This window comes from Hetaerina americana, unplaced genomic scaffold (assembly GCF_022747635.1).
Source record: "Hetaerina americana unplaced genomic scaffold, ioHetAmer1.1.p SCAF_2, whole genome shotgun sequence".
NCBI lineage: Eukaryota > Metazoa > Arthropoda > Insecta > Odonata > Calopterygidae > Hetaerina > Hetaerina americana.
Window position 1 is genome coordinate 40,935,926 of NW_027286763.1, and position 9,748 is coordinate 40,945,673.

Sequence of the window (9,748 nt, forward strand, 5' to 3'; positions counted from 1 at the left end):
ATTCGCGGTCCAGGCCCCAACGAAAAGTTTTCCCCAAACCCACCTCCCGTTTTTCCACCTTGTTCTCTCACCCTCTTCCCTTTCCTATGCCTCATCCCTATGCTCTTCGCCAAACTCCTTTAAGTTGCTGAATTATAAGGCCCGAATTCCGGTTTGGATGTCGACTGTCCGAGATACCCTCCCACTCGATATACGCAACAACCCCTCCTCTGACAAAAAAAGCGGTTCTTGTCAACTCCATTCAACCCCATTGTTTTTGTACTTATCAAACTCAGCAAAAACATTCAATTAATTGAAAAACAATTTGTAAGGAAAATATTCATGTCTTTTGCCATAGCAAAAGACTTGCAATTATCTGACAAATGTGTTAATGAGCCAAATAACCCATACGGTGTGGGGTGCACTGATTTTTCGCTGTTAACATTTTAAGGCAATATTAAAATAATACGCTAATTAAGTTTGATTGGAATGTATAACGTAGGTACACGGATAGTAAGAGATTAAGTTAAATGCCTAAAATATTTTAGGTCAAAAGGTCGAAGGAGAGGTTTGCAATTCAAGCGTTTGGGTAGGTTTTGAACGCGGTGTGGCTAGTTCGGTTCTCTTAATGGAACTGGTTTTAAAAGAAAAGAGTTCCTCCTTCCCCCGGAGTGCCCCGAACGCCATGTCTCCTCTTGTTGCAAAATTTCCGTGAAAGCCACCTGTCTCAGAGTATGCTTTAACTTATCATCGTCGACCTAGTTTCCAAGTTTCATTAATCTACAAATTGGTCGTGGAAATATGAAAATGGTCACATTAGTACCTTGCAGATTTATGCCAAATAAATAAACATATGCTATTCTGAATTTAAACCTGTTTCAAATTTGTGAGATGCTTTATAGAAAACACATAATTTAAGAATGATAATGAAAAATACATACTTCCCATACTTGCCTCCTCTTTTTGATTTCCACCTTCTTATTTTTTTTAATAAATACCTAATATTTTAAAAATACACTATAGGCATTCGAAAGACACTATATGCAATGTTATAATTTCATATATTATACGTTACCGTAAGTAAAATTTCATCTCTTCAGTCATCAGTTTATTTAGCCACAAAGACTAAGCCATAATATAACTGTGAGTTATAGTACTTCTGAATCCTCTAATTTATTAATATTTTATTATATTTAAGGCCGTATTAAGAAAGCACGTAATTCAACTAACCAATTACCATCAAATAGGGGAATATGCATTTTTTTATAAACATGTCTCTCTAACCTTTCCTCGAGGGTTATGTAAGGCAAAATGAACAAACATATTGATAAATATTGCTTTAAGTAGTTAAACATTTCAATTCGTCTTCATTTTCTTCAATCAAATGTAAAAAATTACCATTACTATTCCTTCCTTATGGTCGAGATAACATTGCAGTTTCATACAACGACGTCCCCTCACCGCGTTTCTTCCTTTTTTTTAATATTCACTGTATCGTTTCAAAATTAAACGTTGATTAAACTACATATTTTATTTATTCAATGCAGTCAAGAAAACTGTATGTAACTGTGTACTGATCATTTTCATGATAATTTGAAAATAACCTCGTAATTTCGAAACAAGAACACTTTATTAATATTTGCTACTCTGGATAATGTTCCATAGTAAATAAAATGAATCGCTGGGATACATTGAAACGGGTGAAGAATGGCTATGAACTATTTTTCGGCGATGAAGATTAAGGATATGGCCGAAGACGGTAAGGAAATGTCCCATTAAGGGAGAAGAAATATTTGTTATTGAATCATACATAGGATAGCAATCCGATGTATTGTGTCACCAATATTACAAAAAAAAATTATATTTTAAAAATATTGATGTTTGTCGTGCATCAATATACAAGGTGTCTCCAAAAAGTAGCATTACTTATTTTTTCCTGGATGGACGGACGGGTGGGTGGTAAATTCCAAAGAAACTGCGGGAGATGCCGCAACGGTAACTTTTAATGGAGTCATCAGCTAATGTAGTTTCTCTGGCTGGGTTCAAAAGAGGGGAGTCTCAGGAAAGGCTTGAGGTCGGTAGTTGGCTCCCAGCCATTGCAGAGTGAGGATCGTTCGTTTGCGAAACCTCCATAACGTAACCTGTATTTCACTACGACATCAAATTTTGCGTGAAACTGGGAAAACCGAGAAATAGACTCATGGCAAGCTCAAGGCTGCTTATGGTGGTAACTCCATCGGTATATCGGGTGTTTTTGTTTGGCAGAAGTTGTTTCTGTATGGCAGAGAAGGTGTTGAAGACACGGAACGTTCAAGAAGCCTTTTGACGTCAAAAAGTGACGAAAATCTTGCAAGAGTAAAGGAAATTAAATTTAAATCCCTTTCTAGGAAAGAGATCACAGATAAGGTGTTCGCATGGTTTTTGATGAACTTGAATTCGCTAAAAGTGATGTACATCGACTTGTGAACAAAAAATTGGGTATGGGAAAGGTGTGTGCGAAGCGGTGCCAAGAGTGGTCTCGGACGAGCAAAAGGAAACTCGCACGCGGATCTGCCAAGAGTTTCTCGGTCATGCGAGTGAGGATCCAAATTTTTAATGATGCTCCACCAGACTTCTTCCTCTTCACCCACCTTAAATTTGTGGTCAAAGGACGTCACCACGGCTTGGTGGGAGCGCTACAACAAACCGTGACGAAGGAGCTTAGAAGCATTCCGGACGCCGCCTTCCAGAAGGTTTGCGAGGCGTGGGAAATCCACTAGCAGCGGTTTGTGGACGCACAAGGGTGTGACTTGAAAGACTTGAGTGAACAGGTCAATTCTGGCAGGAAAGTTTATTTTAATCTCAGTCCTACTAATTTTGGGACAGACCTTGTAGTATTTTAATTTTATTAAACTACTTTGCATACAAAATTGCAAAACGCCTCCTATTGTTTCCATTTTTCAAAGTAAAATGCATGATGTTGACCTTCGAATCGTCAGTTAAAGAGTTCATTCATCTTTTGAGTCGATGTCACAAGATATCTCAAAATATTATCTATGAGTATTTATTCGATGGTTGCCGTTTTTAGCCTGCTTATCTGACCCACAAATTTGTCTGGTGTTCTTGATTAATAGATCCGCGCCGTCATTCCTTAATTTTAGTTGATTGGAAAGTTATTAATTTCTTATCCTCCACCGAAATCTTTGACGAGCTCCGCACCAAGTTATCACAAAAACCGCTGTTACGGCAACGCTTCCAAAGAAAGCTGTTAACTAATTTGGCAGATTGTCTCAAATTAGGGATACTTTAATTATTTCACCTAGATCAAAAGTAAATGGAGGAATCGTCATATACTTGTCACAGTTTTTTATTTATGTAATATAGTATACGTAAGAGCAATAGGCAAGCGTATTCTGTAAGTAATATTGTCACCCCAGGCCACACGAGCGAAAAATTAAAGAATAGTATCCCATACCAACCAATCTTATAGGCATTTTCATGAGAATTCATTTAACAAATTTTTTTATGTGGGTTAAATTTAAAATAGTAAAATTCCAAAAAATGGACTTTAGTATTTACGATCCTTTGCACCATTTACTGCGATTTGATATAAACTTTTACTATTTCTCCATGCTAAACATTACGATAATATATCATAATATTTTATTTGAAATTACAATATATTTTTCAACTTAAGTTACAGACACTCATCAATAGTTGACAATGAAACTCTTTTGACTCAAAATTAGCAATAAACATGATTATTTGCGGTATATTCTTTATTATTCTGAATTAACAAGAAATGAACTCAGACTGCAGGGGAAAAAAACACAACTAGCAGGGAATCAGAAATAATAATAGAAATTAATCATTCTTAAATCAGTCAATGATTTTAGGATTTAGAAGCAGCGTCCAATACTAAGATAAGGATTGATGATTAATACTATTAAAATACGTAACAAGAACAACAAATTCACGATACAAATAAAATAAATGCCTAGCAGTCATAATCAACGGAGTTATTTTGTGAATAGGAATAATTATCATAGTTATCCAGTTAGCCATAAGTTAGGTATTATGGCTTCAGAAACTAATTGGTGGTCCTGGGCACAATGGCCTAAAATGAACAAAACCCCAATTAGGAGTAATAAACTCCGGAGACCATAAAATTGTTTGCGGCCACACACTTTGAATAATGGCAGTAAATACTTTTACGACCATTTGAGATTATAACCCTCGCTAGACTTTTTGAGAGAGCCAACCTGGAGATACTTATAGTGAGTATGATAACATAAATCAATAACTTGAAAAATTTAACATAGTTATGGAGGTGTAGAAGAAATAAAATTTAACTCGTTTTAATGGGTTTAATAATTTATGCCTGAGAATCTATCATTGGAATTTTTACCTGAAATAAAGTATTCACGCAATTTTTCAGGTGGAGAAGCAAAATATTTAGTTTTATTAGTAATTACAATTTATACATATTTGCATTTTTTTTCAATTTCAGGTCTTCATTATTCCTTTGAGGAGGCGGTGTCACATCCCTTCTGGAGGAAAAAGAGAAATGTTCACTTAAATTTAGTTTTATTTGAAACATTGACTTTAAAAGTGCATTTATTGGCAAGAAATAAAACTGGGTAAGATGCATATATAGGAATAAAAAGAATTATCAAAAGAATAATAATGAAAATGGGTATGCCGACACTATAAATGTCATAGCTGCGTTTTGAAAATTTGTTCAGGTTTCTAGAAATGCAATAAATAATTAAGAACTTCTTATAATAAAAGTAGTAATGTATTTTTATTATGATTATTCATTACTGAAGATAGAAATAAAAATCTGAAAGTTTTGTATTGCCGTAAGATATCAAATACTCATCAAAATACATAATGAGAGATCTTTTAAAAATGACAAAAATTGTACCTCCCACTTGTGCATATTCAGATATCTGATACTGCTAAACATCATCCCCTCCTACTTCTCAGCATAGATAAATCTGTTCAAATCCGTCAACACACTGAGAGAAAGATCTACCTGTTGCACGTTCATCTCAAGTAGCATCAATACCATTTTCCTACGCCCTCTTAGGAATTATAAGTGAATTCTCATTGAGAAAAGTTTGAATTTTAATAAAATTATTTTTTCATCATGGAAGAACCTTCAACCAACTCGTTAAAACAATAATATACAAGGTTTTTAAAAACATTATAGGTAGCAATTTTTTCCTGAAATAAGGGTGAAGTGCTGAACCCAGGCCTTTGGTTAAGTCTGCGCATGATTGCAGATCGTATTGGCATTGATAAGATGATAGTGCACACCATTACCACCGAAAATCTGGCGATGCGAAAAATCTGCGCTAGACTTATCCCAAAGATCTTGACGAACGACCAGCCACATCTGCTGCAAGGTCATCGACCACCTGACGAAAACAGCATTGCGACCATTTACCAACCCCCTTATATTCACGATTTGTCGACAGAACCCTATTTCATATTCCTAAAAGTGAAATCCTCCCTCAAGGACACCAGCATGGGACCTTAAATACCGCCTAAGAAGCTTGCACCCATACCCTTAAGGACCTCCGGAATCTGCCTGCCGGAGGCTTCAAGTAGTGTGTCGACGGTCAAATGATGCACCTTGAAGGAGTTTGAGGCATTTTAGCATTATCTGAAATCCATTGATTCTTCAGATACTTTATACAAATCATGCATATTAATATTTCATACCATTAGGAGGTGGTGCTATAGAGATTTTTTTCACAGTTGAACTATAAAACGGAAAGAGAGTGTAGAAAGTTTTGAATATTTGCATCGAACTATAATGTAGGATTACCTTTAGACGTTATTCATCAACATCATTTTTAATAGAATTAATTTTTAATGCCTATAAATTATTCCATTCACATATTTAATTCATTTTCATTGACGCTATTTCGAACTCTACCTCCTAAAGTGTAAGTTTAATTAAATATTCATATAAACTTCGTATTATAAATCGTGAAATACGACATGGAAGGGAAAGGTTTTAAAAATATCTGGCGGGGGAAAAATTGTAACATATTAATTTACAGAAGTTATGAAACTTTAAACGACAGTGACCAGCTAAAAGAGAGCTTGATGGGTACAGTGTGAATGCAGATCACGTGAAAGTAAATATGCATTATCTAATACCGGGTAAAATCTACCAAAAAGATCCAGCCATGGAAAAATCGCTGAGCTTTTCTGAATACTTTCCAGAGGTTCCACGCGGAATCGAATGCGCTCCCTCCAAGGCTAGTCATGTATCCCAAATCTCTCCCCATCCACAGAGATGAACTCATATATATACTTCTACATTGTCATTATATCATAGCTTTTGAATGGATGGTCTTCAATTTTCATCGTCAACTACGACGTCGACAACAATTACGTAAACTTTTGCGCCTGCTCTAGTTTTCGCCCTCCTGTTTTAATGTTTAACATAACTTGCCTCTTTCTCAAAACATTTAAACATTTGTTTTATCACACATATGTTATGCTCCGATACCTATCACACTGATTTTAAAATGCCACTTGGCTGACCGACTAAGTTAAACTTGATTGTCCACAAACAATACCGATTTAATGAATTCCCCACTGATTTCCATCCAGATCTCCATTTCTCCAATCCCATTTCCTCTAACCTATCTACTTTTATGTGATATAAATTCCTTAATTCACTAAAAGGTAACGAAATACCTCCCACATTAACCTCAATACACGTGTACCATCATTTCCTCTACACACATAATGAAAATTACTGCTGAAAATTGATACTCCTGTTTTCCTCCATTTCCTAATATTTCCTTCCCTGATCACCATCCACCACAGACACCTGAGCAAATTAAATATTATGGATAAGTGTCTATCCCTCCTATCTATTCCTACCTTCTGTTATACACCCATTTTTTCCAACTAATTTACTCTATCAAACACTTTCTCAAAATCTACGAAACAAAATATCCATCCTAATTGTTCTGTGGGTTTCTTTCTATTAATGATCTCATTTTCTCTGTGGATTTACGCGTGTAATGAATGCTACGACTACAAAATAGATAAACAAATTTACACTTTTCCACAGATTTATTTGTAACGTACAACGCGTTTCAGTTCATCAAACCATCTTCAATTACATGACAATATTGTGATATTGATAGAAATGAGCTCTTACGGCTAGTAATATTGAATGAATGTAAAACTCCAATCGCCGTAAACAGTTTACCTTTCTAAACGAAGTACAAATGAAATTAGTTGGCGCTACTTGGCGCTAGTTGACTTGTGGCACTAGCCAACTAATTTCATTTGTACTTTGTCTAGAAAGGTCAACTGTTTACGGCTATTGGAGTTTTACATTCATTCAATATTGTGATACATCATATTTATACCTCTTTGAGGAAGGGGGGGGGGAGAAAAGAGTGAGAAGTAAGGTAAGTGTGGACAAAGAGGGGAAATATGGAAAACCCAAAGAAACAGAGAAACTAAAGAAATGGAGAGATAAAAAAGGGGGGGGAAGATACGCACTTATGGTCAGAATTGAGAGAACGGTGGCAGGTGCGAGGCTCGTAGCTGGTATCGTGGCGGTAGGAAGGAGGTAAGAATAAAGACGGGTTAAGGGGACATTGAAGGGATAGAGTCAGGTTGAGGGAAGAGGTTAAAGTGATTCTAAAAAGGGCTTCCCTTTATCAGGGAAGGGTTCCACACATACTGAGAGCGGAGGGTCTGGGATGGTTCAATGGGAAAATACGCGAAGGGTGGAGTCAGTTGGAGAGAGAGAGTTCCACTGTTTGCTGTTCTTCAGAGGGGAGAGCGGATTCTGAGGTGGGCAGAGTAGCTTATAAAAATATTGTCATTTTAAAGGACATTCATATTTAATTTTGAAATGTCAAGTTTCTCTAAAATATCATGTATTTTGCCCTTATTTCCATAGTGTAGAATCTCAGGATTAAATTTACATGAGAATAATAATAAAATAATTCTGGTTTGCACACAGTTCCTTGAGTAGATGGAGATTTTCCTCACCTACCTTACTAATTAATCCCTTAAGTAATTTAAATTGTATCCATTTCCATGGTCTTATTTTATTTCAGTATTTTAATTGCTTTTTTTATCTCACAATCAAGTGTGCTTGGACCTAAGGTCATATACATCATTCATTGATCTCATATATTTTCCTGGCCGAATTAATAATTTCTCTTTTGTATTTAAAATTGTCCGCAAAGATTATCCCTCTCAACTTCTTTATATATTACTTTTTATTTTCTTCATTCCATTCCTCCCTTCCTATTTGAATTCTCTGTATCTTAACACTGCGATCTCAATGACACTCTTTTGTCGCCTTAGTATCCCTCCTCAGATTATCATTCATTATCATTATCTTCTTGTACCTCCATTTACCTAATTATCTAATATCATTCTTTCGTTTCCTTTTCTCGTCTATTTTCTCAATTAATGTATTATAAAATGTCTTCACAAGGGCGCTAAATGGTGATAAGTTACAGTAGAGTTATCGTTCGTATATTAACGCATGATGGCACAGATAAATTCGTCCAAAAACGTGACAACAAATACAAGGGGTGATTTTCGTGAGTGTCAAAATTTAGGGTGTGATGTGAGTTGGACATGACATACGCAGAATAACTTACGATAACGGAATCTAAATGCTCATTAAGAACGACGAAGGGATTCAATATTTCATTAAGTGGACGGATTGGACGAACTGTTTCTAAAGTTTTTTTTTCTAAAAAGCAAGAAGCAAATGAGAATTTAATCGGCACTAGAAAATTCCTCCTGGCACAAAAAAGAAAAGCCGTTCATTCGGGAAACAGTTAACACAGCCACAGTTTAAAAATTACCGTCAAGTGCCACTCGTAACAGTATCTTTTAAGTATTTTCTGGCCGACAAATTATTTGAAAAATACAATTTACTCGATTCTGCTTTGGTAAAACGGAGCTCTATACGTTAAATTAATTTTTTTTTTAGATTCACACTCTCTCATACACTTTCAATCTTACATCACTTTCGTCAACCTTGTCCTTTGTCGTTGAACTCCAAGACTCGTGGCTTTTCGAGTCAGCCATTTCTTATCTTCGTTTCTTTCAATCATGTTTCTTCCGTTCTTGTGGGATGGGAGGAATAGAAGCATGAGAGGAATGTTGAAATCCTACCCGTCCCTCTAGTCCGCATATCTATTTGTGGGTGGGAATTTATTTATTTTTTTCGGAGGATAGTGGTAGAGCAACTAGTAAGCATCCCAATGGAGCTGGGGGACGATGGAAAACGAAAGAGGTGGTGAAGGCCGTGTTCACGAACGCAGTGGCCACGCCTCCCAGTGCTTCGGACAGCCCCTCCCATCTGACCTCCTGGAAACAATTTCGTTCCACCGATCGGTTTTTTCAGCGATTCGATAAACAGCAGGGACCTTAACCGTTTTGCAGTCGACTTTTGAGCTCGTGAATGAGAGGCAGGTAACGACCTCCATCCTTCTACCAACATCTCGCCTCCCTTTTCGCTCTCCTTCTCTCTCCAACACAGCCGCTTGCTGAAACATTTGGTAGCAGTGAGACTGAGGTTGGAGTTACTATTTTATTTGGTATGGTGTGTGAAGAGAACGGTGTTAATTAACTTTATCTGCTCAAATAATTAATGTGAGGAAGGTTATGGGGGCATATTTATGGTCTCAGCACATTCACAGATGGAGTTTAGATTATCAATACCACTTCTCAATACAAAACGAATTGACAATAGCTAAATTATCAAACTACATAATAA